At 39.0% G+C, this 24,295-nt stretch overlaps 1 long non-coding RNA gene across 1 annotated transcript in view; it reads right to left on the reverse strand.

Moving 5' to 3' along the window:
- LOC310893005 overlaps positions 1 to 24,295 on the reverse strand; it is a 90,550-nt gene that overhangs the window by 60,389 nt on the left and 5,866 nt on the right. The window contains exon 3 of the long non-coding RNA XR_014578641.1: positions 2,429 to 2,568. This is a non-coding gene — a long non-coding RNA (uncharacterized lncRNA). The remainder of the gene's footprint in view (positions 1 to 2,428; positions 2,569 to 24,295) is intronic.

Genomic DNA, 24,295 nt, shown 5'->3' on the forward strand with positions numbered 1-24,295 from the left:
CTTTTTTTCTATTTGTTTAGCCAGGAGCTTCCCCTTCCCTGAGCAAGAAGCCACCAGGAAACATATCCCAGGATCCCAGGTTTCAGCTTTAGTTACTTAAGAGCAAACCTCTGGAGGAGGGCCAGGAATTTCTGATCACTTAAGAGTTTGGTAAGATGTATTTGGAGATTTAGAGATGGGCAGAAGGGAGGAAGATTACCTCAGTACAATTTCCAAGTATACTTTTTATGTGAGCTATGGATGATGCGTCTAAATAAGAATCAAGGGCAGATTACTTTTGGTGCAAGCATTAGGAAGGATGTCAGCACTTAGGACTTGGGTTCAAGTATGCAGCTATTAGAAATCTCCTTATGTAAATCTGAGTGTTTATAAGACCCCATTTTGTTTGAGTGCATTAAAGCTAAGAATATGGGTGCCACAATCTTGCCACAAGCTTGCAAGAGCTTTGCTTCTTTTGGATCTGCACTAGAGAAAAGGTTTCAGCTTTGGATATGACTCAGAAGAAATATCAGAAACCTTGAGCTGGAATTTCTCTTGTTTAAAAGTGCTTCACAAAAGTTAGGAAGTGAGATGCATAGGAGGAAACTGTTTTGTCATTTGTTGTTTTTCCTCATGGCACATAACAGATAGAAATGCCAGAGCTTGTAAAAGGAAGAAGTTGATAGCCAGGTGTCAAAAAAATCAGGGAAACAGAATTTGGCTTAAGAAATTGTTGTGTCAAGAGTGGCTGTATGTGTGTCCATGTATGGTTCTTTCATAAATTGTCAGGTTTAGTGATTTTTAAAAGGTATCCAAAGGCAATACAAGATTCAATACATAAGAACATAAAACGTGATAAAATTATGTAGCAACTATACAATGTGTTTTTCTTTTAAAATAAAGTTAACACATATCTTGAAAAAAAAATGATATTGCAAGGTGTTACACCCGATCTGTTTTCATTTTAATCCTGTTGACCAAATAGTGCTAATGTTATGCTTGATAATAACAAGGCTATGTTTTCCAGGAAATGCAAATTGCTTTTAATTAATCCTTTCAGAAAACAATGCCTGGATGCCACATCAGCCTCATTTCTGTTTATGATTACTTAGGGCTTTAAAAGTTTCTGGAGCTCTTTAGGGATTTAAATTAGCCTATTCACATTTTCTAAATATGACTATAATTCTTGGGTTTGTTTATGTTTAATTATTGGAAAATCATCTTCATGCACTGAGAATGAACATCAGAAAGTGTTTTTGATGTTTTTTTGTTTTTGTTTTTCAAAGATGCAAACAGCTAGATATTTCCTCTGGGTGTTGTTATGCATCTGAAATTTATTCCCTAAAATATTCTGCAGTTTTGCTTTGGTGTTCCCTCAAGGGTACAAAAACAACTGTGGAAAGGTCTGTGCAAAATATCCTGAATACTGATTTTTTTTCAAAATTGTCCTAATCAGAGCTTTAAATTCTATTTATTTATTTATTTATTTGAAATGGTACACTGATACAACTACATAGAAGCAGTCTAGCTAGTTGAAGCTATCTGTTCAAAGTTTCTCACTATGAAACACAATTACAGAGGTGATATGTAATGGAGTATGAATCCAGTAATCCAATATTTTTCTCGTACTGATATAGTAGTTGTAGTCAGCATGAAGATATTTTGATTTACATAGGAAATTTTTAAAACTTTTCATTACAAGTGTATATATGAAGTTATATTAAAGTTAAACATTAAAGCAGTAAAATTATGCTTTAGAAATGTAAGAAGTGAAAGTTATGAGTCCCAGCCTACACATATGGAGGGCAATTACTAGAAAATCCTGTCCAATATACCTGGTTGAAAAGGCATGACTGCTTGCCTGAAAAGAGATTGTGTGATGAGAAAACACACACCACTTTTACTGGTGGGTATGTGTATTACTGTACAATGGAAAATATAAACAAACTTTCCAATGTCCAATAGCCTTAATCTTGACAGAAACTTTCTTATCTTCCTGATTTTTTCTGCTTTATTTGCTTCCCACTCTCCATGACTAATATACCAAAGAGCAAAAAAGCAGTTATTTAGAGGAAGGAATTAAGGTTTCAGGTATAATTTTACTTTTGATACTTTTTAACCTTCATATTTGACAGTTTCCATATCTGTCTATCAAAGGATATTCTTTGAATATTTTTAACTAAAAAATTTCTAGGTTGAGAGTGGTTTTTTGTTTTGTTTACTTCAGTTTTTATAAAATGACTGAAAGAAATTCTGTGCCATAATTCCAGTTCCTAGTAACGACAGAAACAGACTCCTTTATTGTGCTTCACAATGTTTGTTGTAAAATCAGCCAAGATATGGGTTTGAGCAGCCACACTAAATACTCAAATTCTGTTCCTAATTCTGCTACCAGTTATCTTTCATAACTGTCATGACTTAATGTATGCAACAGAGAAGTAACACTCACCTTGCTCCGTTCTTTGTATAGTCACATGTCAGCCATAGAAATACTCTCTGCAGGGGCGAACCCAGCTGCCATTTCCTGAATATAGAAAGGAGTGTTCTGGCCCAACACACTTCATCATTTAGACATCAACTTAGCAACACCTGAAAATACAGAAGATGGAACATACCAGTTGCTAACAGTCATTCTATATATATCATATTCATGTGAAAGCACAGATATCACAATTTGGATAAGCAGGATGTAATTAGCTGTGTTGAAATTTGAATAGAACAATGAAGCTACCCTCCCTCCTTTTGCAAATATCATCAGGAAGCTATTTTTAATCACCATAGCTAATGGATATCATGATTACATTTTTCTGGAAAAAAAAAAAAAAATCAGCTCCTACTTCATTATGCAAGAACATTAATTTAATTAATATTGACTCAGATTGAAGAATATCATCCATTAAAACAGCTCTATCACTTGCTTTAGAATCTAGAAATATCTGTTTGAGCTAACTAAGCATGTTTTGTGCAACTGATTCTCAAGGGATCTATTCTGTGATGTCCTTTTTAGAAATGCCCCAATACAAAACAGAAGACTTTTGTTGAAGGAGTATTTATGGTTTCTGTCCCAACACACACACACACGACGTCATTTTACAAACCAATATGAAATGAAAAATATCTAATACACACCCCTACATTCAGAGAAGAAACACTATCTTCTTGCTCACCTAACCAATAAATTACCTTTTTCATCTACTGATGATTCAGTTCATTCAAAACATAATAGTTTCCAAAACAAGTTATTCTTTTTAAAGCGATATATATATCATTTTAGACCTTCCTGATCACAGAAACACATCCTGCCACCAGCTCTGCAATAAGATCCAGTGGGATGGAAGGTGTCCAAAGAATAGTAATCAGGTTTCTGTGTAAACAAATTTCATTTTACACTTCAGTTTCTGGAATTTTATAGTCCAAACATTTTACTGAAGCACTAAGTATCTTAGAAAAAGACTCTTCTGCACAATAGGAAGAACTATCAAAGGTCCTGTGGTAAAAGACAAGACTGCACTTTATCTTTCACGATGTGTTTTTGCAGGTCCCAACTCAGTTGACGCTATCAAGTAATCACTCGTTTTGTGCAACTTCAGTGTTTCCACAGTCAGGGCCCCTGACTGGGATTCTGGGATTCTTTTAATATTTTAGTAGTGGAGATGATATGGGCAAGTGGGTGGTTTGTGGAACAGGGACACTCACTTCTGCAGTCTCTGTGTTGGTATTTAAAATGTCAAGGTGAAGCCCAACAAAAATATTAGGAATGAAAGGCTGTATACTTAATGCTTGCTCATCTCATTTCATTTCTGTAGAGTATAGGACAAAGGTTGTGGAACACATTTACAGCACAGACCACTTGCTGAACTGCTGAATATGTAATCTTAAACCAGCACTACCAAATGCAGTGACTTCTTCTGAGACAGTATTTCAGGATGCAAATTCAGGAGCAGGAGGTCCAGTGAGCCCAGTTTGACCTCTGAGCCTTTGGAGTCCAATAGACATGAAATTTAAAACATACAAATTACAGATCAAAGTAGAATTGTCAAGCTTGAAGACTCTGACCTAGAGATATAGAAGGATGTTGGAAGATACTTGGTTTGTATTTCATCTGACTTCTTTTCAAGCGATAATTTAGAGCCTGTCATGGGAGCAAGTTTTCTGCAAAACAGTTTGAGGCTTTCATGTTTCAGAAAGTGGAAAAAGGAATAGGGAAAGGGCAACAGGCCCAAACTAATTTTTTTATGTATTCCTGGTCAGGGAAGGGCAAAAAAGAAGACCTCCGGATTGCAAAACCCTCCTGCAGGCGTTCTTGATCCCAAACTTTCTCAATGTCCCCACACTCAAACTTTCATTCCAAGTTATGATCTTCTTGCTACCCTTTTTTTTTTTTTTTTTTTTTTCCCTAGCAGTAGTCTAAATAAAAGGCTGTTAAGGAATGAGAGAGGGAACCTGAAGGTCTGTGGCCTATCTCCTTTCACACAAACTTGGGGATTCTCCTTTATATCCTATCCCCCATTTTTTCCTATGAGCCCCCTCCCCCATCCACTGTTTCTGGTTTCTAAGTTCTTATTAGTGACCAAAGGCCCTCTCTTACCTCCCCATAGATGATACCTTACCCCTGAGTGGTTCAGAATAACTCTTTAGAAAATCTCCTCTGATATTTCTGTGTTTTCAAGCACTATACCACTGTACCCCTCCCATAACACAGATCTTCTCCAAACAAGTATCCTGTCACTAACTCCATGCCTCATCCTTCTCACTTTTCTCTATCAGCAACCCACCAAATAATCCTTATCTTCTTTCCCATTTCTTCTTGAAATATCTTAGTCCAAAGCTAGGTTTATTAACAGACTTACATAAGCCACCTAAAATTAAGTATAATACTAAGCCATCTGTTCTGAAGAATATGTTCAGACTGTCAGATGTAATTCCTTATTGGTTTCACTGCTACAAATTTTCTTCAAATTTGGTTGGTCACTCCACTGAAATCCCTAATCAAAGTTGCTCTGAAATCCTAGCTCATCTGTCACCCACCAATTCTTCCATTGGTTCAAAATTATCTAAAGCTTCCTGTACCTACAGATATTAATGTTGACTAAATCCCTATTCTCACCCAACTATTCACCTAGAATTAAAGCTGCCAGCCTTATTTCTCCCAGGCAAATAAAAAATCAAAATATAAAAATCCAATAACCTGTAAAGGGGAAGGGACTATAAAGAGCACACCAGGAAAGAAGAATAATAGTCGTGTTTTGTCTACTTGGTCACTAGGGAAGAAATTAGATACTAGGATGCAAGGTGCACAAGCTGAAGGTGCAAAGGTTTCTCTCCCCTTCCAGTAACATGACAAAGAAGCTCCAGGCAGTCACTGATGTAAGAAGTTACTCGCCTTGTGTTAGACCTATTAATTTTGTCTGTGTCTCAGGCTCCCTGCTGCAGTTTCAACAACTCACAAAGAGCAGCAAAGCTCTTTGCTCTTTCTTTAGCTGTGTTAAAAAACTGCCAATTACTTGCATATGACCTGTGGACTCCAGCACGGAAAGAGAGGTCATGCACCACACAGCCATGAAAAGCTGTGATCCTCACTGTGCCAGGCGCTCCAGGGACCATCTTGGCATGCTATCCAACACACAGACTCCTTCAGCCTTTTCCCAGTGACCTGGTGGGCAGGGGCAGGCAATAATGAGATCTGACCCAGCTCCTACTATCTCACACACAGGATCAGAGAGAAATTCATAGGTTTTCACAAAACCCTGAGTGACTGCAGGTCACAAATACTACTGATTTTCAAATAGATCTGCAGATGTAGCTGGAGGAGAACTCTAGTTTTCACATCAAGACACCACACCACAGGGCTGGAGAGCTGCACCAGTACACTCCAGGCACATCTGCCAGCTTGACAGCCTAGAGACCACGGTCTCAGGTGTATGGCACATGGCACTGCCTGGGTACCAGGAGGTACCAGGGTGATTTCTACATCAGTTTACCACTGTGTGCCAAGTAGCTTTGGATAGGTATCTACAATGGAACAGTATGAAATAAAATTTTATGCCAGTGAAGATAAATGGGGAAGTCAAGAGCCTTGAACTGGTAGTGATTTCCTTGCAGGAAAGCCACCACTAGCTATCACAAATTGCTGACCTTTCATCTGCTACCTCATGCTCAGGTACAATCTAACCAGATCCCTGCATGCAAGTATTCTGGATTAAGATTTCATTTTCTTGCATATCTCAATAAGATTAATTAAACTGAATAGAGGCTTTAATTTCAGAATAACCACTACTTCAGAATAACCACTTAAATGCGTACCAGTCAAATCCCCAGAAACATCCATGCAGAAAAGCATGCTCAACCCTCTAATCTACATTGTCTCAGCAAGAAGAGAAATCTGGAAAGAAAAGACTGTTAAAGAGTCCAGATATGTTGCACATGCAGTGATGTGTTACTGCATATCATTATGTCAATCTTCTAAGTGGACAGCAGAGGGTACACAAAATATTTTTATTCAGCCACAAATTTAGGTCCCATGGATTTAATAAATCCTTTTCTAGTAACCCATTATCAGCCCAGGACTATGTAACCTTCTCACTCAGGCCAGGCAGTATCACATGTAGTACTGCTGAGGTGGTAGTAACCTGAGTTAACAGAGACCTCAACAGAAACCGGGGAAAAGAGCTTTGCTTTTTGAAGCTTTAACAAAATTTCAATACAAATAAACTACCTATGACATCATTTATGCTGGCAACATTTAAGTTCTTCCCCAGACTGTCTCCACAGACCTGACAAGAAGTTGTTTTCCTGTCAAAAACTCCATCAAAACCACACTTTACTAGAGATTTTTCTTTTTTAAAATTGCTAAAATAATCATAGAATCAAAGAATATCCTGATTTGGAAGGGACCTACAAGGAGTCCAACTCCTGGCTCCACACAGCACCACCCAAAAATCAGACCCTATGTCTGAGAGCATTGTCCAAACACTTCTTGAACTCTGACAGGCTCCCTGCCATGATCACCACCCCAGGGAGCTTGTTCCAGTGCCCGACCACCCTCTTGGTGAAGAACCTTTTCCTAACACCCAGCCTGACCCTCCCCTGTCCCAGCTCCATGCTGTTCCTTCGGGTCCTGTTGCTGTCCCCAGAGAGCAGAGCTCAGCACCTGCCCCTCCGCTCCCCTTGTGAGGGAGCTGCAGGCCGTCATGTGGCCTCCCCTCAGTCTACTCTGCTCTGGGATAAACAAACCAAGTGACCTAAGCCGCTCCTCATACATCTTCCCCTATAGACCCTTCACCATCTTTGTAGCCCTTCTTTGGACACTCTCTGATAGTCCTTCTTATATTGTGGCACCCAAAACTGCACATAGTGCCTGAGGTGAAGATGTGCCAGTGCAGAGTAGAGCAAGACGATCCTTTCCCTCGACTGGCTAGCAATGCCGTGCTTGGTGCACTCTAAAGTATTTGTTAAAGTGACAAGATTTCTTTTAAAGTTGTCATAAAGATTTGTTGTTAGAAACTGAATAACACCTACCAAATATACATCTTTCTTCATCAGAAGCCCATTACTTAAGACTATACTCATATACATGTTTTAGAAGATCCTATAGGCATCAGCTGAGCATTCTTCAATGATTTCATATGTGGTGTTTTTATGATGTGCTTCTGTGAACTCCTGAATTTTATCTTCAACTTTTCAAATTAACCTTAATGAAAGAATTTGCTGGCCCCCAGTTAAAAATTTATTTGGATTAAGGAAGGGTGTTTTTTAAAAGGTATTTTTTTCATCAGTCCTCCTGGTCAAAGGGAAGGGGATTGAAAGGGCCAGATGAATCTGGCAAATTAACAGATGGTTACAGGACTGGTGCCACAGATAGGGGGTTGGCTACTTAGACCATAGGACGCACTTTGAGAAACTTGATCTGCTGGGGGCTGATGGAGTCCACCTGTCAGAGAAGGGGAAGAGCATTTCAGGCATAGTCTTGCCAAATTGGTGGAGAGGGATTTAAACTAGAGTTGCTGGGGGAGGGAAACTTCAATTCATCCTGCTCCTCCCAGTTTGATGCTGGTGTCAGCAAAAGATGCCCAGAGCCTGAAGAAGGGTCACAGTTCAGCAGGAGAGTACCTGAAGAGGAGCACAAAGGAATTCCAGCCACTCCAGCCAGTATGTCAGCTTCATCAGGGACCCAGCTTAAATGTCTCTATGTTAACACACATAGCATGGTAAATAAATGAGGAGTTAGATATATACACACACTTGCAGGGCTATGACCTCACTGGCTTTAAAGAGATGTGGTGGGATGGCTCCCATGACTGGGGTTTAGGATAGAAGGATACAGGCTTTTTAGGAAGGATGTGCAAGGGAGACAAGGAAGGGACATCACTTTCTATGTCAATGAGCAGCTGGACTGCATGGAGCTCTGTCTGGGGATGAATGAGGAGCTGACAGAGATCTTACAGGTCAGGATTAAAGGGAAGTCCAGAACAGAGAATGTTAAAGTGGGGGTCTGCTAAAGGCCACACAATCAGGGAGACCAAACAGATGAAGCCCCCTGTAGACAGATAGAAGCAGCCTCACATTCACAAGCCCTGGTCCTCATGTTGGACTTCAACTACATCGATATCTGTTGGAGGGCCAGTACAGCAGGGCATAGGCAATCCAGGAGGTTCCTGGAATACATTGATGATAACTTCCTTCTCCAAGTGCTAGAGGAGCCAGTGAGGAGAGGTGCTATGCTGGATTTCATTCTCACCAACAAGTAGGGGCTGGTGGGGAATGTGAAGCTCAAGGGCAGCCTTGGCTGCAGTGACCATGAAGTGCTGGAGTTTAGGATCCTGAGGGAAACAAAGGAGAAGAGTGAGCTCTCTACTCTGGACTTTGGGAGAGCATGCTTTGGCCTCTTCAGGGATCTGCTTTGTAGAGTACCACAAGACAAAGCCCTGGAGGGAAGAGGGGCCCAAGAAAGCTGGCTAATATTCAAGGATCACCTCCTTGAAGCTCAGGAGCAATGCATCCCAACAAAGAGGAAGTTGGGCAAAAACACCAGGAGGCCTGCATGGATGAACAAGGAGTTCCTGGCCAAACTCAAACAGAAAAAGGAGGCCTACAGAAGGTGGAAGCAAGGACGGATAGCCTTGGAGGAATACAGAGAAACTGTCAGAGCAGCCAGGGGTCAGGTTAGGAAAGTGAGAGCTCTATTAGAATTAAATTTGGCCAGGGGCATCAAAGGCAATACAAAAGGCAACTATAGGTACGTCAGTGATAAAAGAAAGACTAGGGAAATTGTGGGCCCTCTCCAGAAGGAAACGGGAGACCTGGTTACCCAGGATATGGAGAAGGCTGAGGTAGTTAATGACTATTTTGCCTCAGTCTTCACCTGCAAGAGCTTAAGCCACATAGCCCAAGTCCCAGAAGAGAAAGGCAGGGACTAGGAGAATGATGAACCACCCACTGTAAGAGAAGATAAGGTTTGAGACCACCTAAGGAACCTGAAGTTGCACAAGTCCATGGGACCTGATAAGATGCATATGAGGGTCCAGAGGGAACTGGCTGACATAGTTGCTAAGCCACTGTCCATCTTATTTGAGATGTCATGGCAGTCTAGTGAAGTTGCTACTGACTGGAAGAGGGGAAACATATTAATTTTTAAAAAGGAAGACCTGGGGAACTACAAGCCAGTCAGTCTCACCTCTGTGCTTGTCAAAATGATAGAGCAGATCCTCCTGGAAACTATGCCACGGCACATGGAAAATAAGGAGATGATTGAGGATAGCCAACATGGCTTCACTAAGGGAAGATCATGCCTGACAAATCTGGTGACCTATGTTGAGGTTACATCAGTGGTGGATAGGGGAAGAGTAACTGACACCATCTACCTGGACTTGTGTAAAGCATGTGACACTACTCTGCATGCTATCTTTGTCTCTAAACTGGAGAGACGTGGATTTGATGGATGGACCACTCAGTGGGTAAGGAATTGTCTGGATGTGGTTGCACTCAAAGTGTTGCAGTCAACGGCTCAGTGTCCAAGTGGAGATCAATAAGAAGTGGAGTCCTCAGGGGTCAGTATAGGGACTGGCACTCTTTAACGCCTTTGTCGGTGACATGGACAGTGGGATCGAGAACACCCTCAGCAAGTTTGTTAACGACACCAAGCTGTGTGGTATGGCTAACATGCTGAAGGGAAGGAAAGACATCCTTGACAAGCTCAAGAGGTGAGCACATACAAACCTCATGAAGTTCAACATGGCGAAGTGCAAGGTCCTGAACCTGAGCTGGGGTAATCCCAAGAACAAATACAGGGTGGGTGGAGAATGGATTGAGAGCAGCCCTGATGAGAAGGACCTGGGGGTATTGGATGATGTAAAGCTCAACATGAGCCAGCAACATACACTTGCAGCCCAGAAAGCCAACCATATCCTGGGCTGCATCAAAAAAAGTGTGGCTTGCAGGTCGGGGAAGGTGATTGTCCCCCTCTACTCTGCTCTCATGTGACCCCACCTGGAGTACTGCATTCAGCTCTTTGGTCTCCAGTATAAAGGACACAGACCTATTATAACAAGTTCAGAGGAGGACTATGAGCATGTTCAAAGGGCTGTAACACCTCTCTCATAAAGACAGGCTGAGGGAGCTGGGATTGTTCAGCCTGGAGAAGAAATGGCTCCAGGGAGACCTTTATTGGCCTTCCAGTACCTAAACAGGGCCTACAAGAAAGCTGGAGAGGGACACTGTCAGGGAGTGTAGTGATAGGACAAGGAGCAATGGTTTCAAACTAAAAGAGGGCAAATTTAGAATAGATATTTGGAAGAGATTCTTTACTCTGAGGGTAGTGTAGCACTGGAACGGGTTGCCAAGAGAAGTTGTGGACGCCCCATCCCTGGAAGTGTTTAAGACGAGATTGGATGAGGTTTGAGCCCTACCTATGGCAGGGGAGGTGGAATTAGAGGATATTTAAGGTCTACTCCAACTCAAAAAAAAAAAAAAAAGCTACTCTGCTTTGAAATGCATTTCACTTTCAAGACAATTAACTTTGCAAATGTGTTCTCATCTGGAATTATTCAGGAACAGCTAATTTCTTCTGTAGACAAGCTCTCATGAACTTCCACAGTTCCCATAAGATGTAGAAAGTATTATCACCATTGCACAGATAGTAAATTTGAAGCAAAACACAAAGGGAAAACAGTCATCGACATGACTTGAATTAGACATCCAGTCTTGCACACACACTTGTGATCAGATACCCCATTTCTGTACCTTACAGGGGTATATTCTTCCAAAGTGCTGAAACGAGCAACAAAACATCTGGTTGAAACAAAAAAATTTGCTATCCGAAGAAAATTGTCATATGGCTATATTTAAATAAATCCTAAAAAATTTATTTATTAGGTATTTATAACTAAAAAGGGTTTTCTATTTTATATAATTGTTGCTTATAAGCTGAAAATTCGGTAAAGCATAAAGTTTCTGATTTGAATAGGTAATCCCAGCTGTACATATTTCTGAGACAATAAACTAATAAAGGCTGTTAACTTATGTAGCTACTTTAAAAACTGTATTAAGCCATAATCATGCTGTGTGGTAGACAGCTTCTCAGCTGTTCTCTTCTCCTTAATATGACATTTCATATCTCCTCTTTGTTAACCTTATCTACAAAGATTATTCATAAATGAATAAAAATTGCATTCTAAATATTTTCCATATACTGAGGTGCAGTAGCATATTAAATAAATAAAAAAGATTAAATAAAATAAATAGATAAGTGGAAGTTAATTGAGGTGAATTAATATTAGAATAAACTAAGAGATTTACTCTAAAGAAGTAACATTATTAGAAGAAAACATTATTACATACTAACCTCTCACTAGGATTAACAATATAATACCCATTTTCTTTCTGTAACTGAACAAATCCATAATCCAAAATTCAGAAAATTACTGCAAATTTCTTTGCGTTGTACATTGGTACTAAAATTGCTTTTCTGTTTTTAGTTACAATTAAATGTAGATGTGGGTGTCGTCTTTCTTCAGATGACAATTTTTCAGTGTACATGAGCAAGATCAACACCACTGTCACAGTTGACACTACAACAGTTTTGCTGGCACTGTGAAGAACTCCAGCAGCTAAAACTCAAATTCTTTAAAACAGTGAATAACAAGCGTAATTTGCATAATAAAATCCTTTTGCATTCACTGAGATTGCTCATATCATTAAGTGATTTGATGGGTGAATGAGGAGTCGAAAATCTGGTCTTAAGAAAAGACAACTCATTAAAGCTTATTTCTCCTTTCTGAAAAAAAAAGAATGGATGTGAAAATATAATGAAGCATCTCTGTCAATTGTGGAGCAGCAGTACATACAAACATGAACTTCCCTTTCTGCATAAAACACAGGACATTTGCATGTGCTGTGGGAATTAATTCCTTGTTGTTCATTTCACAGAGAAGGTGGAGGTGATGCTCATTCTTGTCTTGAAATTGTATTATTACATCAATGGTAAATAATATTAAAACATGTGAATGCTGGCACTGCTTATATAATTAAATCTTGTTTCCTTGGGGAACTGGGGGGGTTAAAGGTACTCTTTGGCACCAGCTATTAGTTGTCTAACCTTTCACCTCTGAAGATGTGAATTCAAGTCATACTAAAAGTAGGTTTTGTCCCTGTGCCCAAGGACACAGTTTGGCATGCATATTTATAAAACTTGTTTAGAGCAGGACAACGTATGCAGCCTTGCCCTGAGGAAATCAATGACAGCTCTCCTACTGGTTTCCACTGACCAGGCTTTCCCCTAAGGCTGGTAATATAAAAGTCTCACAAGAGATCTGCCTAAACTTTAGCTTCCTCTTTGGCTCTGTCACATCTTGGCAATATTTCCATTTTTCTTGGCCGTCTCTCCAAAATTCCAGTAAAGAAAGGACAAAAAAAAAAAAAAAAGTCTTGCCTCTTGACTATTTCAGGATGTTGTTTTCCCCTGAAGTTGCATCTGATTAGGTCTAGCCCTCATTGCACCAGCCAGAATAGTCCCTCTGGAACATTCTGCTGGCTCAAGAGCCCGGAACAGACTCTTTTCCCTTCTGCCCTGGCAAAACCTCTACACCAAAGTGCCAGCAGTAAGTGGCCTACATCCAGTAATACCATTTTTATGCCACCTAGAGGTTTCCCTAATTAGAGAGAATATTGGTATAGGAACATAGAAATTGCTATAAAATATATATGGTTCTGATAACTAGAACTGCAAAATAATACATTTGAAACTTTCTCAGTCTCAGGATCCATTCTCCTCATTAGATCTCAGCCTGATCATTGATACTTAGCTGTTGTCTTCAAATGGAAGCAAAACTGAACACCTGTGCACTTTGTCACATCCTGACTTATTTACTTATTTTTGAAGGTAAATAAATCTCAACTTTTAATTTCTCCTTCACATCTTTTCTGTTCAGTAGTATGCATATCCTCTCAAGGATTTCCTAAACAGTGCTAAAATATGTGTTATACAAATGCCCTTGAGTTCAGCATGAGCAGACTAATAATACAACACAGCAGAGCACAGTGTCATGCAGGGATATCTGGCCATTTCTAGAAAACGTTTGGTTGTGCTGGTGACATACTACATCTAAGCCAGTAAATCCCATTCCTCAGCTTGGACAAAACACCACCATGACATGACTGCTGCAGCAAGCAGTGATTCTTGCTATCTGTGTGTACCCATAAATGGTTGTTACTTTTTTTTTTACAACATCCTAGCAACTTCTAAATACTTTACTTGATTTATTTACACACTCGTTTGTTTGTTTTAACTAAACTACTACTTTACCTGAAATCTCCTTTTATAACATATTTTCTGCTTCTGTTACCACCTGCCTTTTAGATGTTGAATTTCAGTTACTGCTGTGACTTGAATGAGCTTTCTGGTGAGCTACTTCAGACTAAGCAAGAATAAACACTACTGTCATTGTCTGGAACTATCTGTTCCAAGAAGCAAACACTTAAAATGTCAACAAATTTTTTGCAAGCACTGTACATTTGTGCATGGTACAAGTGGGTCACTGAAGGCCCTTGTTATTACTGTCTTGTTAGATTTCTGTGATCAATTTGACTGCCCTTGCCACTGAGCACTCAATTTTTATTTTCTGGTTTATTTTATTTTATCTTATTTTATTTGTCTACAGGATGCTAATAAAGCCTTACTAACAGAGACTGTTACTGCTTGTTATTTCTAGTCATATAGATAAAACTTTGACAAGATAAGGAAAGTAAAATGGAGAAACAAATTACTGAGAAAAGAGATTTACATGACTGGAATAAACTCAGGAGTATAACTACACCTGTGCTATCAGAACCACCAGTGGATCATCAGGTAGCAGTTACAGCTGAGCAGATATTCATTTAAGTTCACGCAGGGTTTGCATGCTCTTTGGAGTGGGACATAGGTAGAGAGGACTAGACAAAAGCAGAGAGATTTGGCAAATTAGGCTTGGCCAGGAACATTTCTATTTTCATTCCTATAATGCTCTTACCTGAGAACAGACCCCAGAGAGGAAAAACAAGAACTTAAGCTTTTTTTTTTTCTTTTTTTTTTTTTTTTTAAGGAAGATGGCACCTTTTTCTAAATAAAGAGGGAGAAAACACTTCTAAAGAGACTGTCCAAAGGGGAAGGAACAGCAAGGAATTAATTCCCACAGCACATGCAAATGTCCTGTGTTTTGTGCAGAAAGGGAAGTTCATGTTTGTTCGTGTGTATGCACTGCTGCTCCACAATTGACAGAGATGCTTCATTATATTTTCACATCCATTCTCTTTTCAGAAAGGAGAAATAAGCCTTAATGAGTTGTCTTTTCTTAAGACTTCATCCTGTGCAAATCTGAGGGCTGATTTAAAAATAATGAAGTTTAAAAGGTAATTTTATGTCAGACTATTAAAAAAAATCAAATCAATCACAAATGTCAAAATTTTACTTAAATTTCATTTAAAAAAATCTAAAAAAAATGCAAATCATTGCTAACTGATTAGCATAGAGCATATGGTGTGGGAAAATGTATAAAGAAGCTCTACTTTCATGGGAGAAATCCTGTTCCTATTTATACACAGTTGATGATATTTGTCCAGGAAGATTTGTATATAAGGCTTTTAGAAATAAATATAATTTTATGTGGATATATATGAAACTGTGGGAGGAATTTTACATACCAAACCAAGTAACCATTCTGGAAAACTGAAATCTGTTTGTTATTTGCTTACGTCCACAAGCATTACTTCTATTCAACTTGTTTTTAAAAGATCTGTCAGTGTTATTTTTTTTCTTTTTCACAGGAATCTATAAGGGTTCTGAACTTCTCTGCATCATAAAAGCAGATTTGTATTGCCAGGCACATTTGGTGTTCTAAACTTAGTTTCACTCCCTGAAGGTTTTGCTGCTGTGATCTACAAGAAGTACTAGTGACTGACTGAAGGTGAATTCTCCACTGCTGGAAGATTCTCCTATTGCTGAGGAAATCTGTTACTTTTTCTAGAGTTAATGAAAGGTTCAGTGCTACATAATCTCGATTCATCTTCATCACAGTAAGCGGCCAGTGACAAGGTAAAGATATACTCTTGAAAACAGAGCAGAATTTCAGAGGGAAAAGTCTACCCTTGTCGAGCATGCAGTTGGTGTGATTTGTAAGAAAGAACACAACAGTACTTTCTTTGCATAAATAATTTAAATGCAGCAACTACTGTAGCAGCAACACAGAATATAAATTGCTAATTCCAGAGGCTAAATCCCCTGATTTCAATATCAAACTGTTAAGAGGTTATACTTGTCAGACCACGGACAGTGCTTACATGGCAGAATTCAGAGAAACTAATAGCCCTTCAGTATTCAAATGGAAATTACATAGAGTAGAAACCCAACCCCACCTTAAATCTCTAGCTATAAATGTTCACTTTTCTAATAAACAAATAAAATAGCGCCATTTTAAAAGAACACTTTTGAAGTGCCTATACAATTAGATCTAACCATTTTGCATGCACATTGAGAAATGTCCCTCCACACTCTGCCAAATCCATTCTTTTCAGCAGACATGTTACTGCAGTTTACAAGAGTCCACTTCCCTTTGAGAGATATTCCTGCCTGCTTGCAGGGATTGCAGATTGTTCAACCTCACATGCACCCAACATATGGAAAGCCATGACATAAAAGGAGAAAAATGTGAAAACAAACAAACAAGCAAACAAAAACACTTTTGGTTAATAGAGATGTAGTGAAAATAAAATCTACACATCTGGGAGTCTACGTAGATAATTTGAAAAATGCTAAGTATTCCTGAAAATTGCAGATGCCCAGTTTGTTTTATTATGCAAAGTGTTTTTGTTGTGATTTTAAGCTCAGTTTCTTTTGAAGTGAGACTTCTGAAAGTACACTGTACCTGGCTACTTGGTTGCTTCTCTGTCCATCCTCAGGTGATAGATGTCATGTAACTTTCAGCCAAATTCAACAGAACAGGCTTAATTAGCTCCTCTGCTCACTATCCTATCCATTCTTTCTCTCTCTTGCTCTCTCTTTTTTTCAAATGTTAGTTAGGAAAACTCATAAAGTCCCACCAAGTTACCCCTCCTGCAGAACCCTTCCAGTATCAGCCCACAATATACCCAAAGGGTTATCTTTGAAAAAAATCTGACTTCTCATCTGTTCTCCATGGCTACAACAAGTGATCTACTGATTATTTTGTTACCAGGAAAAGGACAAAGAAATGGTTGGTCTCATCTTTTCAGGAACAAAAAATAAAATAAAATAAAATAAAATAAAATAAAATAAAATAAAATAAAATATAAAAATTTTCATTTCTAAGAATTACTACTTCCACTTGAAAAATACTCCTTTCTAAGACTCTGGAATGAATGCTTTTTACCATTCAGAGACATGAGAACACCAAGAAAGACTTTCTTTGGATATAACTAAAGGTATTTTCTCCATGTAATTCAAGCATGTTCATACCTTTGCATTTAGCATCAAAAATAAGATAGAAAATCCTCAGTTTGCAAAGATTTTACTCTGAATCTTATCATTTCATAGTAGCATTCACAATAAATTGTTTCATTCAAAGGACCTTCACAGATTATACAATTGTTTCTAGATAAGAAGCACCTGAAAATCAATTACTCGAATATTTCTGAAAACAGTTTACTAAGGACCAAAAGTTGTTGACAGTCACAGATATCGTGTTCTTTGATTGCTTTGGTTTTGGAAAAGAAAAAAAAAAAAGGCAATTGTTCTATTCAAAAAAAAAAAAAAAAGGCACCTAAAAATGTGGGTTCTTTCCCCTAATGGGGATTTTTACATTTAGGAAAACCCATGTGTTTTTGCATGTCTTTCTATGTCTTTTTTGCCACTTTATCCTTGGTGCTCAGCACAATTTGACATAGATTTGAGCAACCATTAACATTAGCTAGTGACAAGTTCTTAACTAAGAAAAATTTTCTCCACAACAGTCTATGGATAATATAAATAGCTGTAGCAAAAAATATATATATCATGGGAAGACTAGTTTAAGCAGTTTAATAAATTTAAATAGTGTCTCCATTGTATTACTTACTATACAATCTCCCCTGGCCCTGATTGATGAAATATTTTGGGGGCCATAAAAAACACCTCATCTTAAGTACTGTGTGCAGTTTTGGGCACCACAGTATAAAAAGGCTATGAAACTATTGGAGAGTGTTCAAAGGAGGGCTACAAAGCTGGTGAAGGGCCTAGAGAGCAAGATGTATGAGGAGCAGCTTCGTTTGTTCAGCCTAGAGAAGAGGAGACTGAGAGGAGACCTAGACTAGGCCTACAGGTCTAGGTCTCTACAAAGGGAAGGCCTACTAGGCCTTCACAAAGGGAGCACAGGGGCAGGATCTCATCTCTTCTCTCTGGTGACCAGTAGTAGGAACTGAGGGAATGGCATAAAGCTGTGAAAGGGGACATTCAGGTAGGATATTAGGAAATGGTTCTTCACTGAGAAGGTGGTCAGGCAGTGCAACAGGCTCCCCAGGGAAGTGGTCACTGCAGCAAGCCTCTTGGAGTCCAAAAAGTGTTTGGACAACACTCTCAGACATATGGCTTGATTTTGGGGTGGTCCTGTGCAAAACCAGAAGTTGGACTTGATGTTCCTTGTGGGTCCCTTCTAACTTGGGCTATTCAGTCATTCATTCAGTCATTCAATTTTCCAGCTGGAAAATTGAGTCACCAAAACCAGAAGTGTCCCTAAGAAGCAGTTCTTCTTAATGGTAAGTGGGTGTAGACTGTTTACGCTGGAATAATTCTTCTTCTTTTATATATTAATAAACATTCCTTCACCTTTTTGCTCTTGCATAAAATGTGTGCAGCTTCCTTCTATCCTAAATGAATGTGGTGACTTTTCAGTACAATAATTTTAGACTTTTATAATCATCTGTTTCAAAACCAACTAAAGAGCAGATAGAGCAAGGCAAAAAGATCCTACTGAGAAAGAAAAAAAAAAAAAAAGCACAGAAAAAAACACTATTTTATCCATTGGCTCCATTTCTTTTACACATGTCAAGTCCTGAGAGAAAAAAAATAAGCCAACAAAAAAATTACAACAACTAGTATAAAGCATAAAATAATACCATATTAACATCTAAACTATATTTTACATAGGCCTTTTATGCGTAAAATGTGTTATTATTTTAATTGCAGTCAATAAAGTACATTCAAGACAATTGCAAAATGCTTTGGTAAATAGCAGCTGCAGCAAAAATCACTAGCAACTCCCTGCTCTCCACTGGCTACATAGTTCAAAAGACTTTCCATGCACTTCACAATACAAAAGCACTGTTTGGAAGCTGCCTAACAAATTATTAGAATTGAAATAAATTCATAAAATTCATTTTTTTTCCTTCCTGGTGCTGCTATCTTGTTCATGTCAATTTGCCATAGGAACTTATTTCCACTCTGTTTTTGTGAAGTAGGTAATACATTGCTTGCAAGTAGCTTGCATCCATCTATCATATTTGGGAACCTGAATTTATTCATCTTGATACATGGAAACAGACTAAAGAAAAAGTTTGAGCTTCTAAAACTGGTCTGGATATTTTAAGGGATTTATTTAGTTTAGGAACTATTAAGGACATACAGAAGTGCCCCCCACCAATATCCTTTGGAGTGCTCCAGCAATACAGCCTCACACTAAGTGCAATCCAACATCACACCAAGTAACTCAGCACCTGTGGTCATGGCTCAGCAGTATAAGCACATATTCCTTTACAGTCTGATTTTTCTTATTTTTACCAATCAGTTGACTAAACTGGAGTTTTTCCTTACCTGATATGAATATTAAGAAGGAAGGAGCAAGACCTTCCACTCTCATCCTTATTTCTTTATAACAATTTTAGCCTAAAAGCACTATTGTGACCTCATATTGAAAACATTGTGAGGATATTTTGAACACATCAGCTTACTGCCAAGCTGAAGGATCAGGAAAGAAACTTTTCCACCAGTAGCCAGCTATAGGTTCTACTTACTATTAACTATTATCAAATGATTTTCATTGTGGTTTTTTTTGGTGGTGGTGGTGGTGATGGTGGTTGGTTGGTTGTTTTTTTCTTGTTGTTGTTGTTTGTTTGTTTTTAAGATTTAGCTAAGCACAGAAATAATTAGAGATTACTATCATAGTGTGCAAACAGCACTATATCCTTAACGTGTCCTGGCTGGATCTGTATTTTCAAAATTTCTTATACTAGATCTGCATACCTAAAAGTACAAATTAAACCTTGATTTTATGACATATTTTGGAACTAAGCAAAGGATATTCTGGCCAGTATTTCATTCAGAACACAGTGGAATAGACAGACAATACCACTCAGACAAAAAAGCTGATTATTTTATTTTTTAAGATTATTGTGACTTCCTAGAACTGCACTTAAACAGTGGGGTATTAACCTATAGTATTAGCAATGCCAACTGCCATAGAATGCCAAGAAATGCCAAGAAAACTAGAAAGCTTTCAGTTTTCTTGAATGACAAAGTGGCTCAAGAACAATATCAAAGTGTTAACTGCCAAATTTCTCTAGAGAAAACTCTCTAGGCAAGGAATGGTGCTTAAAAAAGTGTGAGTAGATAAGTTTGTCTGCCTTTAGAAATTCAAATCTTATCTGACTAACTTCAACCACATTTCAGGCTTTGAAGCTTTTCCAGCAATGGTTTCCTGGAATGTTTCAAATAATTCAACTTTAATTTGAGGCAGAGCATCTTCAGTGAACTCAAAAATAGTCATATAGCTCTCAGCACTCAGGGAACTGGTGTGCTTCAAAGCATGTTTGTAGCTTCTCTGATGCCTTGATAATATCAGCAGTGATAGGGCTCTTTGGTTGAGAATCCTCTCAGGAAAACTGGAATCTACTTAATTTGCCCCTAATATTGCCAGTTCCAGCTGGAGCCTCCAAAATTAACTTCATTATTAAGACAATCTTTAAAGAGAATAACAATCAGGGTAAATGTCACACACATTAATCACCTTCTTGAAGAGACAAAGCAAATAGCAATGACTGTATTAAATCTGATTTCCTGAGAAAACACCATAGATTATGAAGATCAACACCACATCTGATAGTTTGCTAAACAAAAAGAAATATGCACTGCATAAAGAAGCAATGCAGTATGAGGCAGAAGTAATGGTTACTTGTACATGCCTCTGATAACCCTGCTGAAGCAAATCATAAACAGAAAGGTAGAAAGGCTTCTTCTATTTCACATAAAATAATGAAAACATCATTGCTTGGAGAATTGAAACTGGAGTGGTGTGTAACATGTAAAATAAGAGATCATCAGGGCTTCAAACAAGTTTAACCAAGGAAACATTAAAGAAAAAAAAAATCAATGAAACATGAGTTGTTACCTGACATAATCTTTTTCACATATTATAATAATATAATATATACATATACATGTAATAAAACATAATATATATAATATATACAATACATATATATATATATACTGTATATATACACAATATATGATAATATGTCATGTAATATAATATATGCGCATAATAATTTCATATTATTTCTCACATAATCTGTTACCAAACATAATCTTTCTGTATTTCAGAAAGGTCTTTTATACTGTCCCTCACAGCATCCTTCTGGATAAATTATTCAACTGTGAGATAAACGGGTTCATACTACACTGGGTGATGAACTGGCTCAAAGGTAGAGCTCAATAGGTTTTAGTGAGTGGGGCTACATCTACCTGGCAGACAGTTACCAGTGGTATTCCCCAGGACTCAATTCCAGGGCCAGTTCAGTTCAACATTTTTATCAATGATCTGGATGAAGCACTGGAATGCATCCTCAGCAAGTTTGCTGATGACACTAAACTGGGAGGTGCTGTTGACTCTCCGGAGGGATGAGAGGCCTTGCAAAAGGATCTAGATAGATTGAAGCACTGGGTAATCATCAGTGGCATAAAGTTCAACAAAGGAAAATGTCAGGTTTGGCACCTGAGACAGAGTAATGCGGGACACAGGTATGCGTGGCTGTAGAACAGCTCAGCAGAAAGGGATCTGGGGGTGCTGGTCAACAGTATGCTCAACATGATCCAGCAATGTGCCTGGGCAGCCCAGACAGCAAACTGTGTTTTGGGATGCATTAAACACACAGAGCCAGGAAGTCAAAAGAAGTGATTCGCCCAACTATATTTGATGTTGGTGTAGCCTCGCCTTTAATATTGTGTGCCGTTTCAGGCTCCATGATATAAAAAGTATAGTAAGGTACTTGAAAGCATCCAAGAAGGGCAACAAAGCTGGGAAAAGGGCTGGAAGGCATGTCCTATGAGGCGAGGCTGAGGATACTTGGGTTGTCTAGTCTGGAGAAGAGAAAGCTAAGAGGTGACCTTATTGCCCTCTGCAACTTCCTGAGGAAGAGAAATAGAGAGGAAGGTGCTGATCTCTTCTCCCTGGTACTTGATGACAGGATGTACAAAGCTGCACAAGGGTAGAGTGCTGCGTGTGTACAGTGAACTTCAGGCTGGACCAGCCAGCAAGTAGGTGACCCATGAAGTGGGTATGAGTGCTCAGGATACATGCAGGGGTGCTGGATGGACAGAGAGGCCATGCTGGTACTCAGGGGATTTGGGCAGGGGTGCTGGACAGACAGAGGGAAGGTGCTGGACAGACGGAAAAGTTGTGCCTTCAAGGATCCGTGAATGTGTGTTTGTGAGCCTGGAGAGTGCTCTGTGTGTTTGTGAACCTGCGGAGTGCTGTGTGTGTGTGCCTACACCATGATCTTCTGCCTCTACCAGGCAGAGAGGGGGAAGGGAATTCAGCTGTCTGTGTCTGTGTTTTACGAGTCCTGTGTGTAAGTGCTGCTGAAGGCAGCCTGTGGCTGGGGCAGCCTGTGTGACCAGTTGTGTCAGTGCCCTATCTCTGTGTGCCTGTGTGTCTCTGGAATATGTGCTCACCTTTGCTACTGGTTGGACCTGCAAAGGGGAAGTCAGAAGTCGCATGCCCCCTCCCAGTCTGGCCAGAGACCCCAGGCCCCCAGGCACCAGGCTGGGCACAAACAGCTGGGCAGAAGTGGTCCTGGGCCACCGTGGCTGGAGCAGGTGGCCACATTCTTCACCTCACTTAACAATCAGGGTACCAGCTCTGCTGCCAAAAACATATCTGGAAAGCCATAACCTTAGACATGATATATGGAGTGACTACAGTGGGCAGTGATTTCAGATTCAAAGCTTGAGGCATTCATTGTTTAAGAGGACATTTTTCCAGTACATAGCACAAGTGACACATTCACCACCATACCGTATTACAGCTGTATTACGCTCTGTCTCCCACCCAAGTACTAGCTGAGATTGAGCGTTCTTAGCGTTCAGACAAGGCTTTGTTTGTTCATAGTGTTAAAGTCATTTGTTCTCAGCCTGTGGCTGAGTGTCTCAAGCACAAAAACAAGGGAAAGCAGCACAAAAAGCAAGGAGGAAAAAGCGAAATACCAATAACTGATATAAGAAGAAGAGCTGGAAAAACAGTGCTTCATTGAAGCAGCATGCTAGTTGCTCAACAGTCTGATTTACTCACAAAGAAATTTCCTTAATTTGTTTTCCATGGGAAGTATGTCACTCGAAGCACATATAGCATACAGAAGAGAGGAAACAGGTCACTGTATGGTAAATAGAAGAAAGACGATCATCCAATGACTGACTAACAGAGAAACATAATATAGCAGACTTTTACCTCTCCCCACTCCTTGTGCAAAGTCTATGGAGAATAATGTCTTTGTCTAACTACATTAAACTGCTTGAAGATTTCCCTTTTCATTCATGGTAAGATTTGTGCGTTGATGTCTTCAGATCAATTTTTCTGCCTTAAGGGAAAAGAGCTTTAAAATGACACATATTGCTTACTTACCAATAACTAAAGACACACAGAAAAACCTGTTTCTATTCAATAAATTATGGCAGATTAACGTAATCTGTTACATTTCACATCAGTAATAAAAATCTGAATGCTGATGTAAGAAATTTGTGTCAGGTTCAGAAGGCAGAACTGACACACATCATAAGAGATCTTTGTGCATATGAGCATATACTGCACCTCCTGCAACTGTTCCAGTTTCAAAACAATGTAATACAGGTGATGAATGCATGAGTGTGGCAGAATTTGATTTTTCACCTGACTTTCCAGAAATATTCGCACCCATATTATCAAGCTTCAAGTACTTTAAATGGCATACAAACCTTCTTCATCTTCTCTGTCACTCAGACTCTGTAATGAGTACTCTCAATGTGAACAAGAGAAATAACTTCTCCCCACTGCAACTAAACTCCATATATTAGTATGGGGAGTTCAGTTAACGGGCAAGGAAAGTGTTAGCAGAGGCAGGGGGATGGGAGTGGGGAGAGGGATGTTAAGGTATTAGTGATCATAACATACTGTGTTTCCCACAGGCTTTTAAGAGTCTGCACATGGCACTGAAGAAATAATGCAAATAAATTAGGAATATGCCAGAAAACAAATATAAATAAATATCTGCTATTCTGTGTAAGACCAAGATTAACTAGGGAAAACTAACATGAATCTTGAGACGATCTGTGTTGACACTCAAGAATCATAGTCTTGTATCATACTAGATTGTACCTGTTCAAGCATGAGGTGTCACAACCTATACGGTTAGGGACCTTTTAATCAAAAGTGATGGGGATAACAGCATTTATTTGGCCCAGACAAATGTCTCCCTAGAAGCCTTAAATTAAAGAAAGTTGATCAGTACTACTACCACTTCTGTTTGTGGCAGCTATTGACTATGCTAGCACTACTTCTTGCAATACATATAAAGCAGGGCATATTACACA

The sequence above is a fragment of the Anser anser genome (assembly GCF_964211835.1).
Source record: "Anser anser genome assembly, chromosome: 1".
Lineage (NCBI taxonomy): Eukaryota > Metazoa > Chordata > Aves > Anseriformes > Anatidae > Anser > Anser anser.